The 25148-nt window shown below is 42.3% G+C and overlaps 1 protein-coding gene across 4 annotated transcripts in view; it reads right to left on the bottom strand.

Annotated features, from left to right (window-relative positions):
• ipo11 (importin 11) overlaps positions 1-25148 on the bottom strand; it is an 837351-nt gene that overhangs the window by 54910 nt on the left and 757293 nt on the right. The gene's annotated exons all lie outside the window — the stretch shown is intronic.

Raw genomic sequence — 25148 nt, 5'->3', positions numbered from 1 at the left:
CTAGATCCTGCTGTAAATTCAGTAGGAGCTCTACATCCCTGGATTTCTGAGTTTACCCCACACCCTGTAAATATCAGGGCAGAAGTCTCCAAATGCTTGATGAGATAACTTGTCAACACTCTCAGCAACTGTGTGTGCTGCACGAGCTACCTGAACAGCAGTACCCCAAGGGTTAAATTTAGTTTATATAGTTTCATGGAAAGCTCTCTGAGTCATAGGAGTAAAGCTTCATTTCTGCACTACATTTTAAGAATTGCATAGACCGGAAGACAGTCTCTAACAAAATTAATGATAACGATCTGAAAATATCAGGTACCTCAATTAAGTTCACAGAAAGAGGAGTAGGTTTGATTAGTGTTTATCATATAGCACACAACTCACTGTCAGTATTCCAATTGCACCAAATGTATTCTGAAATCTAAATAAAGAAACACAATTTCCTTTATTCACTGGTGAGATTGTTTTTTTCTCCCCCTTCCTTCCCATTCAATCATTGCTTGCTGCTCATCATTACACATAGTCCTGATACTAATAGGTCCCTTATTCAAATGTTTTCATTGCAACTTTGGTAATATGTAACAGTAAGTGGGTGACATTTTCATGAAACTGAAATGCAGGCAATTTTTTCCACAGTAAAGTGTAATGATGGACATTTGAAATCGTCACACTACTGAACTGTGAAAAACTTAAGAGCAACAAAATCATCGATGTGTTCTTCCAAACTTGAGTGCTATCTGGCATGCACATTTTGAAGTATATAACACTGGGGTGAAGTGCTGATGGTTGCAGGTCTAAAAAAATTGTCAAATTGGGAGAAATTTGGATTAGCAAATTAAAAGCACCAAACAAGAAACAATTAGACTCGAGTCATTTTTTTCTACAACATTTTGGCACCAGGAAGCTAAATGTGCCAATGATGACACTGAACTCTGTCAGTGGTCAGGTAGGAGGATATCCTTAATAGGATGGACAGTTCAATTCTCCCTTACCCACCTGCAATCTCAGACAATGAGTTTAATCTAACAGCCTATCAAATAAACTCGAGCTGGAATTTTACATTGGGCAGGGGGTCCCGCCCATCGGCCAGAAGGTTGGGGGCGAGCCCCGCCTCTGCTGGGCCTGGGGAGCCACGCTGGGATTCTACGCTCTCAGGCCCTTAATTGGTCTTGGGCAGGACTTCCAGCTCTCTGAGGCAGGAAGTCCTGCCGGCTGGAGCTGCCAGCCAATCAGCGGGCCGGCAACACTCAGTCCCACCACTGCCACCTGGAGCGGTGGCCACTGCTGGGACTGCAACCCAGCCACAGCAGCAAGAGGGACGACAGCCCCAGAAGACAGTTAGGTTTTTGGGGCCTTGCTGGGGACAATCGGCCGGGTGCTGGTGAGGCAAGGCATGCCAGTTGGTTGGGGGGGGCGGGGGAATTTTCTTTCAGTGGGACCAGTTGCGGCTTTGAGACGGCCCTCTGTGGGCACAGGGTGCCAGAGCAGGAGGGCCTCCCCAGCACACAAGGAGGTCGCCATGTTTTACCTGGTGGCATTCTGGGGGCCTGAGTCGCCCGCCCACCGCTGGTAAAATACTAGTGGTGGTGGGAGGAGACACTTAAGTGGCAGATAATTGGCCACTTAAGGGCCTTGATTGGCCTGGGCTGGGTGGGCCATTTCTTGCCGCCACTGTTTCTCGTAAAATTGCAGCGAGGGAGGGAAGGCGTCGTGAATGGCACCCCCCACCTCCCACTCAATTTTGGAGGCCCCCGCCACGAGCCCACTCTGTCTTAAAATTCCAGCCTCTGTCTTAAAACTGAGAAAGTACAGTGGAGGGCCAAGATTCAGTGCGGGACACTGCCTAAGTTCAAAACAGTAAAAGAGAACACAAAGTAAACCAGGCTGTAGTCATTAGGTGATGCAAATTTGGGTTATAGGAGGAATGAAAAAGTACTGAACGGTGTAATGAGGTCTATTGCTTTGAGGTCCTCAGAAAGGAAGACACTGCAATAAATCATTATTACAACTCAGTGGAAATGCCGGGTGGAGAAATAACAAGAAAAACAATACTTCTCAACTGAGGGAGTATATTGCATTATTCTAACAAAATAATTACTTACATCTCTGTAACAGTGGATAAGAGAGAGCTGCTGCTAAATCTTACAATCATCACATTAAATTGGAAAAAATCTATACTGTACAAATTTAGGTTACATAATTTACAAGTTCAGAAATTACATGAAGGGTAAAAGACAGTTGAGATAAATTACAAAGAAGGCCATTAAAGAAAATAATATAAATAAGTTAATTTATCCTATTTTTGCGAATAACAGAGAGTGACCTTTCAGCATTTTGCCAGGTATAGGCACTGCATGCTTACACAAAGAGACATATGTAGGAACATAAGAACAGGAAGAGGCCATTCATTCTCTCAGGCCTGCTCTACCATTCAATTCAATTATGGTTGATCAGCATCTCAACTTCATTTACCTGTCTTTGCTCATTTTTCCTCGATATCCTTATCTAACAAAAATCTATATATTTCAGTTTTGAAAGTTCCAATTGTCCTAACAGCCATGTTCTTTTCTGGAACAGATTTTCATATTTCTACTATCATAGAATCATAGAAGGGGTAAAAACATGGCTGCTGTGGTAAATATAATTTACACATATAACCCTGATACATAAGTTGCTTCTCAAGTCAAAAATCAGCTCATAAAATGTTATGCTTTATAGCATGTTGCTGTGAGTGCTGAGATATGGAAATGGCGTATAAATCTCCAGAGAACAAATTTGGAACTGATCAGAGACAGTGAAGCAAGTGTTTTCCAATTAGATCCTGGAAAATAATTAGTATTTCTTTTACCCACTGTGGTTGGATAAATAGCAAACACACATAACATTAGTTTTCTTCTGAAGCTTTATCTCAAAACAATTTACATACAAACATACGAATTAGGAGCAGGAGTAGGCCACTCGGCCCCTCAAGCCTGCTCCACCAGTCGAGGAGATCATGGCTGATTTGATTGTAACCTCAACTCCACATTTTCGCCTACCCCCAATAACCTTTCACCACCCACCACCCCCCCTCCCCCCGCTTATGAAGAATATATCTACCTCTGCCTTAAAAATATTCAAAGACTCTGCTTCCACCGCCTTTTGAGGAAGAGAGTTCCAAAGACTCACGACCCTCAGGGAAAAGAATTCTCCTCATCTCTGTCTTAAATGGGTGACCTCTTATTTTTAAACAGTGACCCCTAGTTCTAGATTCTCCCACAAGAGGAAACATTCTTTCCACATCCATCCTGTCAAGACCCCTCAGAATCTTACATGTTTCATTTAAGTCGCCTCTTACTCTTCTAATCTCCAGTGGATACAAGCCTAACATGTCCAATATTTCCTCATAAGACAGCCCACCCATTCCAGGTATTAGTCTAGCAAACCTTCTCTGAACTGCTTCCAACACATTTACATCCTTCTTTAAATAAGGAATCCTTAAATACTTCAGATGTGGTGTCACTAAAGCATAACCTCCCTACTTTTGTATTCGATTCCCCTCGCAATGAATGATGACCTTCTATTAGCTTTCCTAATTACTTGCTGTACCTGCATACTAACCTTTTGCGATTCATGCACTAGGCCAACCAGATCCCTCTGCATCTCACAGCTCTGCAATCTCTTACCATTTAGATAATATGCTTCTTTTTTATTCTTCCTGCCAAAATGGACAATTTCACATTTTCCCACATTATACTCCATTTGTCAGATCTTTGCCCACTTACTCTTAACCTATCTATAACGCTTTGTAGCCTCATGTCCTGTTCACAACTTGCTTTCCTACCTATCTTTGTGTCATCGGCAAATTTAGTAACCATACCTTCAGTCCCTTCATCCAAGTCATTTATATAAATTGTAAGAAGTTGAGGCCCCAGCACTGGTCCCTGTGGTACACCACTCATTACATCTTGCCAACCAGAAAATGACCCATTTATGCCTACACTCTGTTTCCTGTTAGCTAGCCAATCTTCTATTCATGCCAATATGTCAGCCTGTACACCATGAGCTTTTATTTTCTGCAATAACCTTTGATGTGGCACCTTATCAAATGCCTTCCAGAAATCTAAGTACAATACATCCACCAGTTCTCCTTTATCCACAGCACATGTAACTCCCTCAAAGAACTCCAATAAATTGGTTGATCACTATTTCCCTTTCACAAATCCATGTCGACTTTGCCCGATTACCTTGAATTTTTCGAAATGCCCTGCTATAATGTCTTTAATAATAGCTTCGATCATTTTCCCGAAGACAGATGTTAAGCTAACTGGCCTGTAGTTTCCTGCTTTCTATCTCCCTCCCTTTTTGAATAAAGGAGTTACATTGGCTATTTTCCAATCTAATGGAACCTTCCCCAAATTTAGAGAAATTTGGAAAATTAAAACCAATGCATTAACTATCTCACTAGCCACTTCTTTTAAGACCCGAGGATAAAGTCCATCAGGTCCCAGGGACCTGTCAGCCCACTGCTCCAACAATTTGCTCAGTACCACTTCCCTGGCGATTGCAATTTTTTTGAGATCCTCCCTCCCCTCCATTTCCTGATTTACAGCTATTTCTGGGATGTTACTCGTATCCTCTGTGAAGACAGATGCAAAGTACCTGTTCAATTCATCTGCCATCTCCTTATTTTCCCTTATTAATTCCTCAGACTCACTTTCTATAGGACCAACACTCACTTCATTAACTATTTTCTTTTGAAAATATCTATAGAAACTCTTACTATCTGTTTTTATATTTCTAGCCAGCTTTCTCTCTTACTCTAATTTTTCCCTCATTAATCTTTGTCAAACTTTGCTGCTTTTTATATTCTGTCCAATCTTCTGACCTGCCATCCATCTTTGTGCAATTATATGCTTTTCTTTAAGTTTGATACTATCTTTAACATTTTTAGTTAACCCCACGGATGGTGAAATTTTTCTTTCTTGTTGGAATGTATCTATTCTGTGTATGCTAAAATATCCCCTTAAATATCTGCCACTGCATCTCTATTGACCTCTCCCTTAACCTACTTTGCCAATTCACATTTGCCAGCTCTGCTTTCATGCCCTCAGAGCCTTAAAGTTTAAAATACTAGTCTTAGACATGCTCTTCTCTCCCTCAAACTGAATGCAAAATTCAATCATATTATGATTGCTGCTCCCTAGGGGCACCTTCACCGTGAGGTCACTAATTACTCCTATCTCATTGCACAATACCAGGACTAGTATAGCCTGCTCTCTGGTTGGCTCCAGAACGTGCTGTTCTAAGAAACTATCCCGAAAACATTCTATGAACTCCTCATCTAGGCTACCTTTGCCATCTGATTTTTCCAGTCTATATACGTATATATATAAAACAATATAAGTAAATTAAAATCCCCCATGATTATCGCTGTACCTTTCTGACAGGCATCCATTATTTCTTCCTTTATACCCCGTCCTATCATGCGGTTATTGTTAGGGGGCCTGTACACCACTCCCACAAGTGACTTCTTGCCGTTGTCATAGAGCCGTAGAATTACACAGCACAGAAACAGGCCCATTGGCCCATCGTGCCAGTGCTGGCCATCAAGCACCGAACTATTCTAATCCCATTCTCCAGCACTTGGCCCGTAGCCTCGTATGCTATGGCATTTCAAGTGCTCATCTAAATACATCTTAAATATTGTGAGGGTTCCTGCTGCTATCACCTCTTCAGGCAGTGCATTCCAGATTCCAACCACCCTCTGAGTGAAAATTATTTTCCTCAAATCCCCTCAGCCTTCTCTGCTCCAGGAAAACAACCCTCGCCTTTTCAGTCTCTCTTCATAGCTGAAATGCTCCCGCCCAGGCAACATCCCTGGTGAATCTCCTGTGCACCCTCTCCAGTGCAATCACATCCTTCCTATAGTGTGGTGACCAGAACTGTACACAGTCCTTCAGCTGTGGTCTAACTAGCGTTTTATAGAGCTCCATCATAACCTTCCTGCTCTTATATTCTATGCCTCAGCTAATAAAGGCAAATATCCCATATGCCTTCCTAACCACCTTATCTACCTGTGCTGCTGTCTTCAGTGATCTATGGATGTACACCAAGGTCCCTCTGACCCTCTGGACTGCCTAGGGTCCTACCACCCATTGTATATTCCCTTGCCTTGTTAGTCCTCCCAAAATGCATCACCTCACACTTCTCAGGATTAAATTCCATTTGCCACTGCTCCGCCCATCTTACCAGCCCACCTATATCGTCCTGTAATCTAAGGCTTCCTCCTCACTATTTACGACACCACCAATTTTTGTGTCATCTGCCAACTTACTGATAATACCTCCTATATTCATGTCTAAATCATTAATGTACACTACAAACGCAAGGGTCCCAGCACCGATCCCTGTGGTACACCACTGGTCACAGGCTTCCACTCGCAAAGACAACCCTTGACCATCATCCTCTGCCTCCTGTCACTAAGCCAATTTTGGATCCAAATTGCCCTGGATCCCATTGGCTCTTACCTTCTTAACTAATCTCCCATGCGGGACCATATCAAAAGTCTTACTGAAGTCTATGTATACTACATCAACTGCTTTACCCTCACCTACACATCTAGTCACCACCTCGAAAAATTCAGTCAAGTTAGTTAGACACGATCTCCCCGACAAAGCCATGCTGACTATCGCTGATTAATCCCTGCCTCTCCAAGTGGAGATTAATCCAGTCTCTCAGAATTTTTTCCAATAGTTTCCCAACCACTGATGTTAGACTCACCGGTTTGTAATTACTTGGTTTATCCCTGCTACCCTTCTTGAATAATGGTACCACATTCGCTGTCCTCCAATTCTTTGGTATCTCTCCCGCAGCCAAAGAGAATTTGAAAATTTGTGTCAGAGCCCCTGCTGTCTCCTCCCTTGCCTCACATAACAGCCTGGGATACATCTCATCTGGGCCTGGGGATTTATCCACTTTTAAGCCCACTAAAACAGCTAATACTTCCTCCCTTTCAAAGCGAATATGTTCAAGTATATCACAATTCCTCTCCCTGATCTCTATACCTACATTGTCCTTCTCCAAGGTGAACACAGATGAAAGGTATTCATTTAAAACCTCACCTATGTCCTCTGGTTCCACACACAGATTGCCACTTTGGTCCTTAATGGGCCCTACTCTTTTCCTGGTTTTCCTCTTGCCCTTAGTATACTTATAAAACGCCTTAGGATTTTCCTTTATCTTGCCCGTCAGTTTTTTTTCATGTCCCCTCTTCGCTCTCCTAATTACTTTTTTTTAAGTACATCCCTACACTTTCTATACTCCTCTAGTGCCTCCGCTGTTTTCAGTGCTCTGAATCTGCCATAAGTCTCCTTTTTTTTCCTGATCCAATCCTCTATATCCCTTGACATCCAGGGTTCCCTGGACTTGTTGGTCCTACCCTTCACCTTAACTGGTACATGTTGGTTCTGAACTCTCACTATTTCCTCTTTGAATGACTCCCACTGGTCTGATGTAGACTTTCCTACAAGTAGCTGCTCCCAGTCCACTTTGGCCACACCCTGTTTTATCATATTGAAATTGGCCTTCCCCCAATTCAGTACCTTTATTTCAGATCTGTCTTTGTCTTTTTCCATAACTACCTTAAATCTTTCAGAGGTATGGTCACTATCCCTGAAATGCTCCCCCACTGATACTTCTATCACTTGTCCGGCTTCATTTAGGTCATCCCTCTCTATTGCGCTAATACCATTAATTAACAGAGTCACCCCTCCGCCATTTCTGAGCTTCCTGTCCTTTCTAAATGTCATGTACCCTTCAGTATTCAGGTCCCAATTTATGTCATCCTGCAGCCGCGTGTCTGTAATGGCTATCAGACTGTACTTATTTATTTTTATTTGTGTTCAGTTTATCTGTTTTGTTTTGAATGCTACGTACATTCAGATACAGAGCCTTTAGTTTTGTCCTTTTATTATTTTTGTAACCTCTAGCCTTGTCTGCTGATTTACTCTTGGATTTGTACTCACTGTCCCTTCCTATCATGGTCTGTTTATCTTTCCACATATTAATACCTTTCTCTCTTGCCTTGTCTCTGCTCTTTATTTACCATATCTTCCTAAATTTGATCCCTTATCCCCACTATTTAGTTTAAAATCCTCCCTACTTCCCTCATCATGCGGCTCACTAGAAAACTGGTCCCAGCACGGTTCAGGTGTAGACTAACACAATGGTTCAGCCCCCACTTTTCCCAGTACTGGTGTCAGTGCCCCACGAACTGGAACCCATTTGTATCACTCCAGAGATTATTACCTTTGAGGTTCTGCTTCTTCATTTGGTGCCTTGCTCCTCATATTGACTATGCAGAACCTTTCCTTGCCCTGCCTATGTCATTGGTACCTACATGAACCACGACGACTGGATCCTCCCCCTCTAAGTTCCTCTCCAGCCCTGAGCAGATTTCCCAAACCCCGCACTGGGCAGGCAACACAGCCTTCTGGACTCTCGCTCTTTGCTGCAAAGAACAGTATCAACCCCCCTGACTATACTGTCCTCTGCTACCACTACACTGCGTTTTGCTCCCCCTGCTTGAACGGCTTCCTGTACCATGGTGCTTTGGTCAAGCTGCTTATCCACATTAAAGCCCTCACTCTTGTCCATACAACCTGCAAGAACCTCAAACTTGTTGCTCAATTGCAAAGCCTGAGGCTCCTCCACTCCCACCTTCTCAATCCCCTCACCTGCCTGACTTGCAGTGACACCACCCTGTCGCTGACCACTGACGTAAACAGACAACCCTATCCTTAAGGGGTGTGACTGCCTTCTGGAACAAAATGTCCAGGTAACGCCCCCTCCCTGATGCATGCAATGTCTTCAGCTCAGCCTCCAGCTCCATGATTCTGAGCCGAAGCTCCTCAAGTCACAGACACTTATTACGACGTGGCTGCCATGGATTCCAGGAGCTCCCACATACTGCAGTCGCGACACATCACCTGTCCTGCCATCTTTATTGAATTAATTTAATTATATGTATTTTTTCTTAATTAATTTATAGTTCAAATTAATCTTCCAGCTTGCTTTTAAAAATATAGAAATTGAACAACATGGTGCATAATTTTTTTTTAAAAATAACATTTATCCAATATTTTTCTTCCTCTCAAAGTCTAGGGCTCAAAATTTGGGGCAGGATTTTCCCCGCAGTCCTCAGGACCCTGACCTTGGAGTCAAATGGAGGTCAGAAGCCCGCACTGTGTGGAGAACAGAGAACAGAGCTGTGATTTTCCCCGAATTGGCCAACTAATGGCCAGAGGGTGGGCTTGCCATCCAACTAAGGTGGGCTCTCAAAGTTGGTGGGCTCTCAAAGTTGGAGGGCCAATAGGAGGCCCTCCAGCACTGAAGAAGCAGCAGGCTGTCTTTTCAGGTAAATGACAAAGAGGGCGCCCCAAGATGGAGACGCCCTGCCTCCAACATTTTTTTTAACTTTAAAGTAAAAAATGGCCTCAGTAGTCAGGCCACCGTTGTGGAGTGGATGCCGCCTGGGCTGTAGCTGAAGCCAAGTAGGCAGGCAGGGAGGGCCTCTAAGCCTGCCTGGAGCACTGGTCCCCTGGCCTGCTGCCGGGAGGCTGCTTTCAGGCAGCTACATGCTGTTCCCCAATGCCTCAGTGGACCTGGAGATCAACTGGGAAATTCTAGTCGGCCTCAGACAATAGACCTTAGGCCTTTAGCAAGGACAATGTGCCACATTGCCCGCCACCCCACCCCCCGATTGGGGGGGGGGGGGGGGGTGCGGTGGTGGGGGATGGAGCTGGAGAAACGGCATGCCGTCCACCTTCGAGCTCGCCCCATCAGGGCCTATGAATTCAGCCTCAAGTTTCTAACATGTAGCTGTGGAGTATGACAGTAAGGCAGAGATATTAAACAGATGTTTTCTAAGATTTTTTACAAGTGAGGAAAATTGAAAGCTAAAAAACTAGAGTGGGATGCAGAACAATTGTTAAAGATAATACCAGAAAGTATTTAGTCTTGAAACAAATAGCAGAACTTCTTCTCTAAACATCTTTGCCTCATTACTTCCTTCCGTACCTTTAAAAGCCTATTCAAAATCTCCTTCAATTCCTCTACCACTTGGTCCATCCTGTGCCTTCTGTGGAATACCTTGTAACATCTTAGTGCGGCAACTGTGGCTCAGTTGGTAGCACTCTTGCCTCTGACCCAAGAGGTTGTGGGTTCGTCCAACTCCAGTGACAAGAGCACAAAAATCTAGGCTGACAATCCAGTACTGACTTTTGGATGAGATGTTAAAGCAAGGCCCCATTTGCTTTCTCAGGTGTACGTAAAAAATCCCATGGCACTATTTTGAAGCAACGCAGGGGCCCCTGGTGTTATGGCCAACATTTATTCTTCAATCAATATCACAAAAGCAGATTTTTTTGGGCATCACATTGTGCAAATTGGCAGCCACATTTTCTATATTATAACAATGACAACACTTCAAAAAGTACTTCATTGACTAAAGCAATTTGGGATGTCCTGAGATCCTGAAAGGCACTACATAAATGCAAGTCTTTCTTTTTAGGACATTTTATGATAATGTGCTTAGAAAATGCAAGTTGTTAGTAAAGGTAGATTTTGAAATGCTGTGGAAAGTTTTTCTCCTTTAAAGGTGTTGTATAAATGCAAATAGTTGAATAATAATTAATTTCAACAATGGATTCTTCCCCTAATTTGTATGATAAATAGATAATGAAATCAGTTCTAACATAACAGGTTAACTTTAACAAAATCAATTAATACTCTCCAAATTTTGTAGAGGACAGCATTAGTGAAAGTCTGAAAAAGGATTGGCTTCTTATATGTTTTACCAAACAAGTTATTTGGTTCTCTCAACAAGTGTCCATTTTCTGGGAGTGGTGGTTTATACAAGTTTCACTGTATATACAAGATTCAAGAGTGCAAAATATAATGTAGAAAACTTCATTAGCCCCTGAGAAAAACAATGGGCAGATAGTATGGGGGGATAAAGTACATTTAGTACAAGGAAAAAATGCATTTGTGTAAATAAAACATTATATTAAGTGTACCTTAACCTGAAAAACAGAAACATAGGCCTTAATAGTTAGGGACAAATGGCCAAAATCAAGAAAATTCAATGTTACTGTGCTAAACCTGAATATAAAAATAACTTTTAAAAATATTTATGTGGTTCTAATGAGTTTAATGCATTACTGATTTCTACAATTTGCTTTGATTTTTCAGGTGGATTGAGACTTTCATTTGTATTTAGTTTAGTTTAGAGATACAGCACTGAAACAGGCCCTTCGGCCCACCGAGTCTGTGCCGACCATCAACCACCCATTTATACTAATGCTACACTAATCCCATATTCCTACCACATCCCCACCTGTCCCTATATTTCCCTACCACCTACCTACACTAGGGGCAATTGCTAATGGCCAATTTATCTATCAACCTGCAAGTCTTTGGCATGTGGGAGGAAACCGGAGCACCCGGAGGAAACCCACACAGACACAGGGAGAACTTGCAAACTCCACACAGGTAGTACCCAGAATTGAACCCGGGTCACTGGAGCTGTGAGGCTGCTGTGCTAACCACTGCACCACTGTGCCACCCATTCTGGTGGCATGTACTGGAACCCTGAAATTATGTAGCGAAATATAATAAAATGTTAATTTCCTTAAAATACGAAGGAAGAAAAAAAATAAACATTTCAGATTTTCTTCATTAATGCAATTTAATTCCTATATTCCATGAAGTCATCTTTGGAACAATAATTTGCATGTGCTACTGAAATCAAGGAACAAGATAAAAAGTGGACACCAAGCAGGAAAAAGGAAGAAATTTGTGGATGGGGACGGGAGAGTTTGAAAATGAGGCCCCTGAAGGTAGCGAGGGAGGAGTCAATAAAAAGTTTGGCAGAGTACTAGGCAGCAGAGCATACTGAATAAATAATCAGTTTTGACAGTGGAGAGCAGAGAGTCAGGGTGGAGAATACAGGCAGAGACATTGCCAGAGCAGTTTGTTTACTTAGGGTGTTGTGAGGTTTTGAAAGGATTTAAAAATCAAGAAAACTGAGTTGGTTTGCTGTGCCATAGCTGAGCTTGGGAACAACAGGTGCAATAGGAGTACAAAACTTTTATGAGAGAGGACATGGGAGCTGGAGTTCTAGATCAAGTATAATCCAATTAAGGATGGAGATAGGAAAAAGAAAAATGGCTAATTATCTTGAGGTAATAAAGATTAGGGTTTTAGTTATAGGCTTAAAAATTTTAAACGTTGCCTCATGCTAGGGCAGCAGGATAACTGAAAATCATTTCCAAAGCTGGGTTCTCTTCATTAAATCAGGACAGTCATCCCATTGGTTACTCAGATCTCAACAATCATGAAAATGATATCACATCTTTTTCCCTATTAACTTTTGTAGTCATCTTTCCCGTAGGTGCCTAATCTTGCTCAGCTACTATCCTTGCTCCCTCCTCCTATTTACCATCTACATGCTGCCCCTTGGCGACATCATCTGAAAACAATGCATCAGTTTCCACGTGAATGCCAATGATACCCAGCTCTATTTCACCACCACCTCTCTCGACCCCTCCACTGTCTCTAAATTGTCAGACTGCTTGTCCAACATCTAGTACTGGATGAGCAGAAATTTTCTCCAATTAGATATTGAGAAGACCGAAGCCATTGTATATGGTCTCCATTCCCATTCCATTCCCTGGCAACTATTAGAGGCTGAACCAGACTGTTTGCTACCTTGGTGTCACATTTTGCTCCGGTTATCGTCATTGAAACAATTTTGCTTTAATATGTTTATGCAGTCACCTTCATGAAATATGAAAAATAAATTGTGTGATGTCATTTGTGATTTAAAATCTCCTGTGAGATTGTTGGAATCCTGATGAAAAAGCTGAGGCGTCTCTTCCAAATTCTCAATGGATGCATAACTGGCCATACGTAATTCAAGTTATCACTGACTGTTAAGGATGCTTTAGATAAAGCTGTTCAATTTTTGAACTCCATGCCAGTTCCTTGTTGCCCAACTACTCTTATCGTTGAATCTACCATCTGCATGTTCATTCAGTGCAGTGTATAATTGTGGGCTAAGAGGGAAAGATAAATTTTATGAAGAGTTAGAAATTTTGATTGCTGCAGTGCTACGATCAGATAAACTCATCATCCTTGGTGACTTCAATGCCAGAGTTAGCACAGACCATCAGACCTGGGAGGGAGTTACAGGGAGACATGGAGTTGGTAACAGCAACAGCCTTCTTCAGCTGAAGACATGTATAAAGCATGACCTCCTCATTACCAACACTGTTTTCTGTCTGTCAAACTGAAACAAGACATCCTGGATGCACCCTCGCTCTAAGCACTGGCATCTAATTGACTAGGTTATTGTCAGAAGGAAGGACAGGCAGGATGTCAGCATGACAAAAGCCATGTGTGGAGCAAATTGCTGGACTGACCATGACTCATTGTCTCAAAGCTCAACGTCCACTTTCAGCCCAAGAGATGCCCCCAGGGGAAAAAAATCAATAAGAGACTCAGCATCTCAAGACTCAAAATGGATACTGTAAGGCAGAACTTCCCAGAAGATTTGGATTGCAAGCTAGATGGTCTTAAATTTGTCTCTCGCAGTGTGGAGGATGACTGGATAGCCTTCAGAAACCTGGGGCACTCTATCACCCCAGAACATCTGGGACGCATAACCTGTAAGCACCAGGACCTGTTTGATGAAAACAATGAGTTTCAGCCTGTTCCTGTCTCACTGAACTTATTTCTTCCTATCGACTCTATTTTTTCGCCCCTTGTCCAGTCTCTTCCCACCTACACCTGCAACTCTTCTGACGCCCTACGTTATTTCGACAATTTCCAGTTTCCTGGCCCTAACTGCCTCCCCTTCACTCTGGACATCCATTCTCTCCATATCTCCACCCCCCACCAGGAGGTCTGAGGGCTTGCCGCTTCTCACCTCGAACTGGAAAACTTCATCAACTTTGCTTCCAATTTCCACCCTTCTCTCACCTTTACATGGTCCATCTCCAACACATCCCTTCCCTTCCTCGACTTCTCTGTCTCCATCTCTGGGGATAGGCAGTCTTCTAATATTCATTATAAGCCCAACGACTCCAGCAGCTACGTCAACGACACTTCCTCACAGTAAACCTCCTCGAAGGATTCCATTCCCCCAGTTTCTCCACTTCTGATGCATCTGTTCTGATGATGCAACCTTCCATAACAGTGCTCTGATGTCTTCCTTTTTCCTCAACCAAGGATTTCCCCCCACTCTGGTTGACAGGGCCTTCACTGTGTCCGACCCATTTTCCACACTTCTGCCCTCACCCCTACCCCCTCCCAGAACAGTGACAGGATTCCCCTTGTCCTCACTTTCCACCCCACCAGCCTGCACATCCAATGGATCATCCTCCGCCATTTCTGCCACCTCCAGCATGATGCCACCACCAAATACATCTTCCCCTCCTGTCAGCATTCCGAAGGGACCGCTCTCTCCGCAACACCCTTGTCCACTCCTCCATCCCCCGGACACCTTGTCCCCTTCCCACAGCACCTTACCATGCAATTGCAGGGGTGTAGTACCTGCCCTCTTACCTCCTCTCTCCTCACTATCCAAGGCCCCGAATACTCTGATTTACTTGTACTTCTTTCAATTTAGTATACTGTATTCGCTACTCACAATGCGGCGGCCTCTACACTGGGGAGATCAAACGTAGATTGGGTGACGGCTTTGCGGAACACCTCCACTCAGTCCGCAAGCATGACCCCGAGCTTCCAGTTGCTTGCCATTTTAATCACCACCCTGCTCCGGATAGGCACTCTACAGCCTTCGGGACTCGACATTGAGTTCAACAATTTTAGACGATAATTTTGATTTTTTTTTTTAACCTTGTGCCCATCTTAAACTTGTTTTTCATGTTTTTGCTTCCGGACAGACCTGTTCATTATTCTGCCATTAACACTTTCTCTGAGCATATGCTTTGTCTTTTACTACAACTACTAGCACTCCCTTTGCCTCTTGTTCCATGACATCTTTGTCATTTAATCTGTCCTGCCCTCTGCCCTACCACAGAACTTCCCTTTTGTTCTTCTTTCCCCCCTCTCCCCCATTCACTTGCTGAAAGATATTATACTTCTAACCTTTGTCAGTTCTGATGAAAGGTGACAAAGCTGAAATGTTAACTCTGTTTCTCTCTCCACAGACGCTGCCAGACCTGCTGAATATTCCCAGCACTTTCTGTTTTTATTTGAGGAGATTCAAACTCTGTTGGATGAGAACCTACCAACACAATTATTCATCTGCTTCAAAGAAAGCTGCCTTCAACAACATCTGTAAAATCATCCAATCAAAGCTGAGAGAGAAAGAATCACTGGCTAAGCAAAAAGGCAGAAGAAATACAAGCATATGTGGACAGAAACATACTAAACGCTTCTATGATGTCCTGAAGACAATCTACAGTCACAGGTTTCTGGAAATTCTCCTCTCCTCGGTGCTGATGGAACCACGCTGATTACAAGATTGGAGGCACAATACTCACAGACAAACTCAAATGACAGATAATGTGGAATGAGGAAGCCATTCCTCAGGAATTCAAGATGCATCAACTGCCTACCTTTACAAAAGAAAGGGAAATCACTGAGCTTGCAGCAATTGAGTAATCTCCCTACTGTGCATTGCTGGGAAAATACTTGCAAGAGTTCCCTTGTGGGAGAATCTAGAACTAGGGGTCACTGTTTAAATTAAGGGGTCACCCATTTAAGACAGAGATGAGGAGAATTATTTCTCTCAGAGGGTTGTGAGTCTTTGGAATTCTCTTCCTCAAAATGCAGTGGAAGCAGAGTCTTTGAATATTTTTAAGGCAGAGGTAGATAGATCCTTGATAAGCAAGGGGGTGGAAGATTATCGGGGGTAGGTGGAAATGTGGAGTAATCAATTCAGCCATGAACGTATTGAATGGCGGAGCAGGCTCAAAGGGCCGAGTGGCCCACTCCTGCTCCTAATTCACATGTTCGTATGTAAACCGCTTGACACCACACCTCGAACAGGATCTTCAAGCGGAGAGTCAGTGGCTTCAGAAAAGGTCGTGGTACAATTGACATGGTGTCTGCTGCATGTCAGCTCCAGGAGAAATGCCAAGAACAGAACTGCAACTTGTACTCAACATGTGTTGATCTGACTAAAGCCTTGATACAGTTAGTCATGAGGACTTATGGAAGATCATGGCAAGATGTGGCTGTCCAGAAAAATTCATCATTATGGTACAGCAATTCCAGGACAGCATGCTTGCCTGTGCCCTGGATGGTGGAGAGTCTTCTGATGCCTTCGCAGTCACAAATGGAGTGAAGCAGGGCTGTGTGTTGGCTCCTACCATACTCAGCAAGATGTTCTCTGCCATGCTTTTTGAAGCATTTTGTGTTAGCACAAGTGGCATCCACATTAGATATCGCACAGATGGCAAAGTTTTCATTTTGAGAAGACTACAAGACAAAACCAAAGTGCATAAAGCTGTGGTTCATTTCTTTTCGCTGATGACTGTGCCCTAAATATCTGTTCAGAAGAAGAAATGCATCATAGCATGGACCGCTTCTCCTCTGCATGTGATAACTTCGGTCTCACCATCAGCACCAAAAAGACTGAAGTCATGTACCAACAAACCTGCCCCACAAAAGCATTATGTGAAGCTAACCATTACCATCAATGGTTAATGGCTTGAAGCAGTCGACAAATTTACCTACCTCGGCAGCACCCACTCCACAGCAGTTCACATTGACGACAAAGTCATAGCCAGAATCACTAATACTAGTACTGCCTTTGGCAAGCTAGGAATTAGTCTCTCAACAAAAGTGAAGGTATGCAGAGAGGAGGTCCTTCCCACTCTCTTGTATACTTGTGAGACATGGACAGTTTACTTCTGGCACATAAACAGGCTACACTACTTTCACATGACTTGCTTGCAGACACTACTTAAGATCAGATGGCAAGACAAGGTTCCTAATACTGAGATTCTCTTCCTGACCGACATGCCTAGCATCCACACTTTGCTGAAGAGAGCTCAGATAAGATGGGCAGGACATGTTGCCAGAATGCCTGATAAGCACTTGCCAAGAAAGCTCTTCGATGGCCAGAAAATTGAAGGGAAATGTGGACATGGAGGCCAGAATAAAACGCTTCAAGCACATCCTGAAGATCTCGCTGAAGAGTTTCAACATCGCCCAAGACATGGGAGAACCTCACACAGGATCACATTAAATGGCACAGTCTCATCAGCAAAGAACATTTATGAACAGAACAGAGTCACACTGGCCAAAAGGAAATGTGAGCTTCGCAAGTCCAGAGACACAAACACCTCTTATGTACCAATAATACATGCAACATATCTTTTTGAGCTTAAATTGGACTGATTAGTCATCTTCAAACACATTGCACCTGAAACTTAACTCAATGAATTCTTGTTAATGTTATAGTCATCTTCGATTACAAAACACCAACACTAGTTGAATCCACCATCTGCATGTTCATTCAGTGTTGTGTCCTGCCTGCCTTCTTTGGTCCTATTGGGAAGGGAGCTGTCTGTTACAACATATTAATTTGTTTTTGCATATAGAAATGATTTGAGGATAGTTATTTCCTATTATGTGAACCGTCTCTGCTGCAAAAGACTTTGTTGCAAGACAAGGTTTGCAAAGACTGTTAAAGGTGGTAGTGGCTTTTATAGCACAAGGTTACAATGTATTCTTGAACGAACTGTATTCTGTATCAGGCTGAAAGCCTTGGTGTTTGACAGCTGATGGACACTAACTGAACCTGATCCCGGAGATGTGTGGCTTCTAGATTTCCCTGTGTAGAAAATCCATTTTATATACTGTCAGGTCAGATTATCTGGAGATACTATTTGAGGAGCAAAAAATTAACAGCATCTGTAATGAGGCCATTAAGGAAAAGAATTAATTGGCGGTTCACATATTGAAAACTATCCACCTTAGAGGGATGAAGTTGAGTGAGTGATGGAGACATGTAAATGAAACCCTGCTCCACCACTTATTTAGCTAATCTGTTTTCTAATACTTTTCCAAATTATTTTGTTTAGTGGAAGTTACATAACCAATGCTATTTTTGTACGTACTGCTTGGAACTGATGATAATGAGAACATTTAATTAACATGCCTAGATTAATTCATTAGTTTTAGTTTCCTAAAAATTATTGGCATTCCTGTTAGTTTCTGTCAGGTAATATGATTGGATGGTGGGTAACTGAAGAGAAAAAAGGTACAAAGTAGGGCAGGCCTGTCTAAAATGATGACAGGAGTACATATTGAAGAAAAAGCTGTGTAATAAAATTTAGAATCTGCTGAGACAAAAGTAAAAGTTAAAATAGGAAATGAGAAGAATGAATAAAATTATACAACATGAAAATTATTTATTATTTCCATCTACAGTAAACAAGGAGGTTGCTGGGATACTGGATGAGAATAAATATAGGTAAGAGGTGGTAATGGAAAGATTGGCAGTACTTAAAATGGGTAAGTCAGCTGGTCCAGATATGACGCATCCTTGGTTGCTGAGGAAAGTAAGGGTAGAAATTGCAGAGGTGTTGGCCTCAATTTTCAAATCCTCATTAGAAACAGAGGTGGTACCAGAGGGTTGGAGAATTGCAAGTGTTACACCATAGTTCAAAAAAGGGGAGAAGGATAAACATGGCAATTACAGACCTGCCAGTTTAATACCAGTGGTGGGAAGCTCTTAGAAACAATAATACAGGAGAAAATTAACAGCCATTTGGACAAGCATGGGCTCATAAAGGAGAGCCAGCACGAATTTGTTAAGGGAAAATCGTGTATGACTAACTTGACTGGATTTTGTGATGAGGTAACAGACTGAGTGGATGAGGGCATTGCAGTTGATACTGTGTACATGACTTCCAAAAAGCATTTGATAAAGTACCACATATCAAGGCTTGTTAGAAAAATTGAAGCCCGTGGGATAAAAGCAGCAGTGGCAGCATGGATACAAAATTGGCTAAGGATAGAAAACAGAATTCTGAACGGCTGTTTTTTGGACTGGAAAGAGGTGTACAGCGGAGTTCCCCAGGCTTCAGTACTAGGACCACTGCTGTTTTTGATATACATTAAAACCTTAGGCTTGGGGGCAAAGGGCACATTTTTGAAATCTGCAGATGACACAAAACTTGTCGGTATAGTAAACAGCAAGGAAGATCGTAATGGACTTCAGGAGAACCTAGACAAGCTGGTGGAATAGGTGGATACTTGGCAGATGAAATTCAGTGCAGAAAAGTGTGAGGTGATACATTTTGGTAGGAAGAATGAGGAGAGGATACCAACTAATTGGTACAATTTTAAAGGGGTAAAAGAAAAGAGAAACCTGTATTGTTCGTGCACAAATCCTTGAAGGTGGCAGGACAGGTTAACAAAACAGTTAATAAAGCATATGGGATCCTGGGCTTTATAAACAGAGGCACAGAGTACAAATGCCAGGACATTATGGTAAACCTATACAAAACACTAGCTTGGTCCCAATTGGCGTAGTGTGTCCAATTCTGAGCATCACACTTTGGGAAGGATGTGAAACCTTTGGAGCGGATACAGAAGAGAATTACTAGAATGTGATTCTATTGGAACCAGTTATGTGTATAGACTGGTGAAACTGGAGTGTTGTAGTTGGAGCAGAGAAGGCTAAGTGGAGATTTGATAGAGGTATTTAAAAGTATGAAGGGTTTAGATAGGGTATCTGAAGTGAAACTCTTTCCAATGGCTGAAGAATTGATAAGCAGAGGGCACAAATTTAAGGTGACTGGCAAAAGAGCCAGTATTTGCAGCACAAATGTAGTGCAATTTTAACAGTGAGGTTAAAATGTCAAATTAACATCGCTCTCCATGAGATGCACCGTTGCAATTTTTGACCAATTATTTAAAAAACATTTCAGCAGCTCATTTTGACAAAAGATTGCTAAATAATCAGATGTCACCAACAAAAAGTTTCTTTTCAGCTGCTATGATAGTTCCCTTTTCCCTAACCTCAACTTACACTGCCTTATTACCATGTCTCACCAGATTCCAGTTCACTCCTAGATCTCTCAGTGGAACTCAGCTAAGCTTCTAAGGCCTGTCCTGTTATGTTGCTTCTTCGGCCTCAATCCTTACCTGGCACTTGGTCCTTTGCATTCACCACAATGCAACTTGGCATTCTCCTCGCCTCAACTTATATTTCTGTAGTGCTCCTTACATGCAGGTCAATGTCTCAAATTGCAATACACTGAGGAAACTGTGGACAATGAGTAGGAGGTAATTTGAAAAATGGAGATTAGGATGAAGCAGGAAAAAAAAACTGTCAAAGATGATGATTTTGTGGTTTTTAGAAGTAGGGAGGGAGGTACCAAAATGCAGTGAGCTGGGCAGCAAGTTTCAGAAGACAGGAATGTCTTAAAATTGGCCACCAGTGGCAGAGTGAAGGAAGAAGGGATCAAGGAGTGCAGTGTTGTGGGTACTTACAGTGACAAATGTGAAGATAGTGTGTGCTCAGTTAATGGAGGGACTTGAAAATGAAGGTTAAGAGTTTGAAGACAAATCTTTGGACATGGGAACTCAATCAAACTGGGATAAGACATGAGTGATGTAAATGTGACACTTGCTGCTGATCAAAATGTAGGTTTACAGCATCTTGAATAAATTAAAGTTTGGGGGCCAAGTTTTCCTTTTTTTATTCTTTCATGGGATGTGGGTGTCGCTGGCAAGGCCAGCATTTGTTGCCCATCCCTAATTGCCCTGAAGAAGGTTGTACTGAGCCACCTTCTTGAACTGCTGCAGTTCATCTGGTGCAGATATTCCCATAGCGCTGTTAGGAAGGGAGTTCCAGGATTTTGATCCTGAGACAGTGAAGGAAATGCAGTTCCAGGTGTGTGGCTTAGAGGGGAACTTGCAGGTGGTGTTGTCCCATGCGTCTGCTTCCCTTGTCCTTCTAAGTGGCAGAATTTCTGGGTTTGGAAGGTGCTGTCGAAGGAGCCTTGGTGAGTTACTGCAGTGCATCTTGTAGATGGTACACACTACTGCTACCGTGGTGTTGGCGATGAAGGGAATGAATGTTTAAGTTGGTGGATGGGGTGCCGATCAAGCGGTCTTCTTTGTTCTGGATGGTGACAAGCTTCTTGAGTGTTGTTGGAGCTGCACTCATCCATGCAAGTGAAGAGTATTCCATCACACTCCTGACATGTGCCTTGTAGATGGTGGACAGCCAGTATTAGTGAGCGTCACGGAACTGTAATTATTTTTCTCCTCGGATTAAAACAATGTGCCTTTAAAACTGAGCACAGGGTGCCAGATGCATTTGTTACCCTAGGCCACACTAGGAGAGAGGTCATATGGTATAATGCTTTAATTTGACTGTGGTTATAAAACTGGCAAAAAACGGTCTGAACCAGTAAACAGCGAAGCGTGCTACTGGAGAAAGGAGCTGTCTATTCTCTCTCAGCAGAAATTCTACAAGGAGCTACAGGCCCAGTTAATTGCCTAAGGAAAGAAAACACCCTTTCTTTTAAGTGACCATTTGTATTGCTGAGGGGAGTAAAACTCCTTTTCTTTACTTCCAAGCCAGGAAGTATCTGCTTCAAGATAGAATCTCTCTTGACTGATTGAGTTTGCTGGAATTCGAAGTAAAGTTTCAACTGAGATACTGTCAGTTTTAAAATTCAAGTTGACTTATTGCTGTGCTCATGGTTTAAAGAACTGTTTAATGCCTGCTGCAGCCGAAGAGTTTGAATGTCTATTAAGAACAATTTCATCAAATTCACATGGAGACTTTGAGTAGCATTTGATTATTTTCACATAATACCTCAACCATCAGGAACGTAACTGACAAAGACTTATTTATTTATTCTTAACAGTTAATTTGTAAAAACACCACTTTTAAAACCGGTTAACTACTGTTATTTTTGAGTGTGCGTGTGTGAACAGGGAGTTAGATTAAAATAAGAAGTTATAAGGTCTTTAGACATAGGTTTATCTTAATAGTGTTCAAGATTTAGTTTTTTTAATAAATAGTTAATTTGTTGTTGTCTAAATATACCTGGTTTGATCTGTTTTATTCCGGGGGTTACTAGAGTGTTTAATCTGGCTGCTTTCTGGTTGGGTGGGGAAAACTTTAATAATATGCTGCAACCTGTGGAGTGATGGGACTGAATTGACAATGCATTGCTCCCACCTCGGTCGTAACATGAGTAATGGCAGTTTTACATTTGACCTGTAGTTGGCTGCACAAAACCCAGTTTCAGGAACCTTGGCAACATAACACAGGTCTTTCATAATATAAAAATGCATATAGTTGGATATAATGCATATAATTATTCCATGATAGAATGTACACAATCACTCTCTCAAGTCCAGAAGGTTTGAAACCTCTTAAACCTACAGGGTTTACCAAAATAGTCGGCTACACCTCCTTATAAACACAAGAAAAGGAACTGCATGACAAATGTAGGAGGGATGGAGAGAGAAGAGTATAATCTAGTCCAGTTTCCTTTTTCTTTCTCATGCTTCCTTTATATTATAGTAGCCACGTCATAAGCAGCAAATAGACATGACTGCAGTTGTAGTTTCCAATGTGTTGGCCAATATAATCATTCCCTAGACATGACCAGTGGGGAAAGGTCCATGGATAGGAAATTAATATTGCCATTGTGACTTTTCAGCAACTGCACATGTAAAAGTGTTGTGTGAACAGTAGATTCTCACTTGTCACTATTACTTTAAAATTTGCACTGCAATGTAAATGAGATAAATCCCACTTTACTGGGTGGAGAAATACATATTCAAACAATTCTGAGGATGTAAATGCAGGAAGTTTTAATGGCTTGATAGCTGATTTACACTGGCCTGTCGCATACATCCTTCTGCTGGGACAGCACCAGTGTCGTGGGTCTGCAACATAACATGAAATACTGTGGCCAATTTCACATAAGGAATTGTGTAATTTTACCAGGGGTAGCATTACGAGAAGTAAAGATCAATGATATTCTTTAAGCACTCTAAATTTGCATGGGTAGCCACTGTACTCATAACATTTTCCACAGCAAAATCTCTGAAGCACCATTAATTTGCCAAGACTACCAATTCTTCGAACACAATGGAATAATGAATTAAATTACAAAACTGCTTCTTCATTACAGATCCTTCAGAATTAATTGGTCATATATGTAAAAGTTCATCATAGCTCAGTTGAGAAAAACTGGGTTGGATTTTCCTCTGTGGTCCTGCCAGAAATCAGGATGTGGTCAGGAGGAGCAGAATAGTTGAAGTAGTATCAATAATATGAGCTGGTGAGGCCTATTACTGCCTCACTGTTTGACCTGGACTACATCATCTTACCTCCCCGCTGGGAGTGCTAGTGAGCAACTCTTTCCCAACTGCTGCATGTAAATTATGGGTGCGGGAACAGGAAAGCAGTCCCAGGTTGTCAGCACCCCACCAGGACTACCTGGAAAAAGGTGGCAGTCGGCTTGAAAATTCTTGTAGAGGCCCCTCTCCTCTTATTTCTCCTCAACACCTCCACATAAAGGCCTGCTCAGGTATAAAATTAAAACCCAACCTGACCACAGCCAAACCGAACCCGACTGAAGCCAGAGTCATTTATTTTTTTTTCATGCCTGACTTGACCTGAATATCGCAATGAATTTAATAATATAATCATATTATTGAAACAGAAAAATGCATTTATTTATAAAACACAGAGCCAGTACAGTGCAGCCCGACCCAACCCGAGCCCAAATGCTGGACACAGAATATAGACCCAACCCCACCCAAACACGACACATGTAGTCGGGTACAGTTGGGTTTGGATCGGGTGGCCAGTCTTTACCTTCACGGGTGGTCAGAAGCCACCTTGAAGAGAAGAATTCCAGTCATTGTTTACTAGTCCATCATGGCTATTGCTCACTTCGTAAAAAGCAGCAATAGCTGGAATTACACGATAGGCCAAAAATCCCACTTAAACTCCTGGGTAAGACAATACACATATAAATTTACCTCCTGCAATCCAGTCAAAACCTGAACCAGGATCTCACCCAAGTATGAGATGCCTGATCAATCACAATGCCTTCCCAGAGAGTGAGAAATTGGATTTTAATGCACGTTGATCATGCAATTTGCTGCCACTATTGCACACGAACAGTAGACCAGGAGCCTGATGCAAATTAGTGGGACAAATGGGGCCTGAGAGAGAAGCAGGAGAGAGGGAGCCTCAAAGAAAGGATGAAGAGCCAGAGATAAGCAAGTGACAGAAGTGCAGAACAGGATGTTTCCCTTCGTGGGGGAATCCAGACTAGGGGGCACAGTTTCAAAATAAAAGGTCTCCCTTTTAAGACAGTGATAAGGAGAAATTTCTTCTCTCAGAGGGTCATTAATCTTTGGAATTTCTACCCAGAGAGCAGTGGAGGCTGGGTCATTGAATATGTTCAAGGCAGAGCTAGACAGATTTTTGATCTACAAAGGAGTAAAGGGTTATGGTAGGCAGGCAAGAAAGTGGTGTTAAGTCCACAAATCAGATCATCCATGATCTTATTGAATGGCGAAGCAGGCTCGAGGGGCCAAATGGTCTACTCCTGCTGCTAATTCTGATGTTCTTATGTGAATGCACCCATCCAGAGTGAGTAGCAGTACCATCCATCACAATGAATCGTGCTACCGGTGGCTCCTCTGATTTCAACATTCAAACAGTGCTTTAAAACATCTCACCTTGCAGGTGAGTATATACAAAATATGTTAGTAAACAATAGCACTTGAAGCACATTACACAATTGGTGATTTATCAGAATATCTGCCAGAAACCTAGTTTCCACCAAAAATAAAACACTTGCAATTATACAGCACTTTTACTTCAAAACATCTCAAAAACATGTTATACACAATAAGCTGCATGGCGAAGTACGGTGATAGTTGTTAGAGGCAAGAATGTAATCTGCCTTTGAGCAACAGCCCAAGCAGTTCAGGTGCTGCTCCAGTTTCGGAGAATCTTCAAAACTATGACCTTTGCTGTTTTATTTTAGATTTACTATATATAATATATATGCACTGAGCACAGCATTACATCTTCTGGATGAAGCATTTATCCTGGTATTTCTATGGCACATTTT

Source organism: Heterodontus francisci, chromosome 1 (genome assembly GCF_036365525.1).
Source record: "Heterodontus francisci isolate sHetFra1 chromosome 1, sHetFra1.hap1, whole genome shotgun sequence".
NCBI lineage: Eukaryota > Metazoa > Chordata > Chondrichthyes > Heterodontiformes > Heterodontidae > Heterodontus > Heterodontus francisci.
The sequence above is the reverse complement of the archived record's forward strand: the minus strand, read 5'-3'. Positions and strand labels throughout refer to the sequence as shown.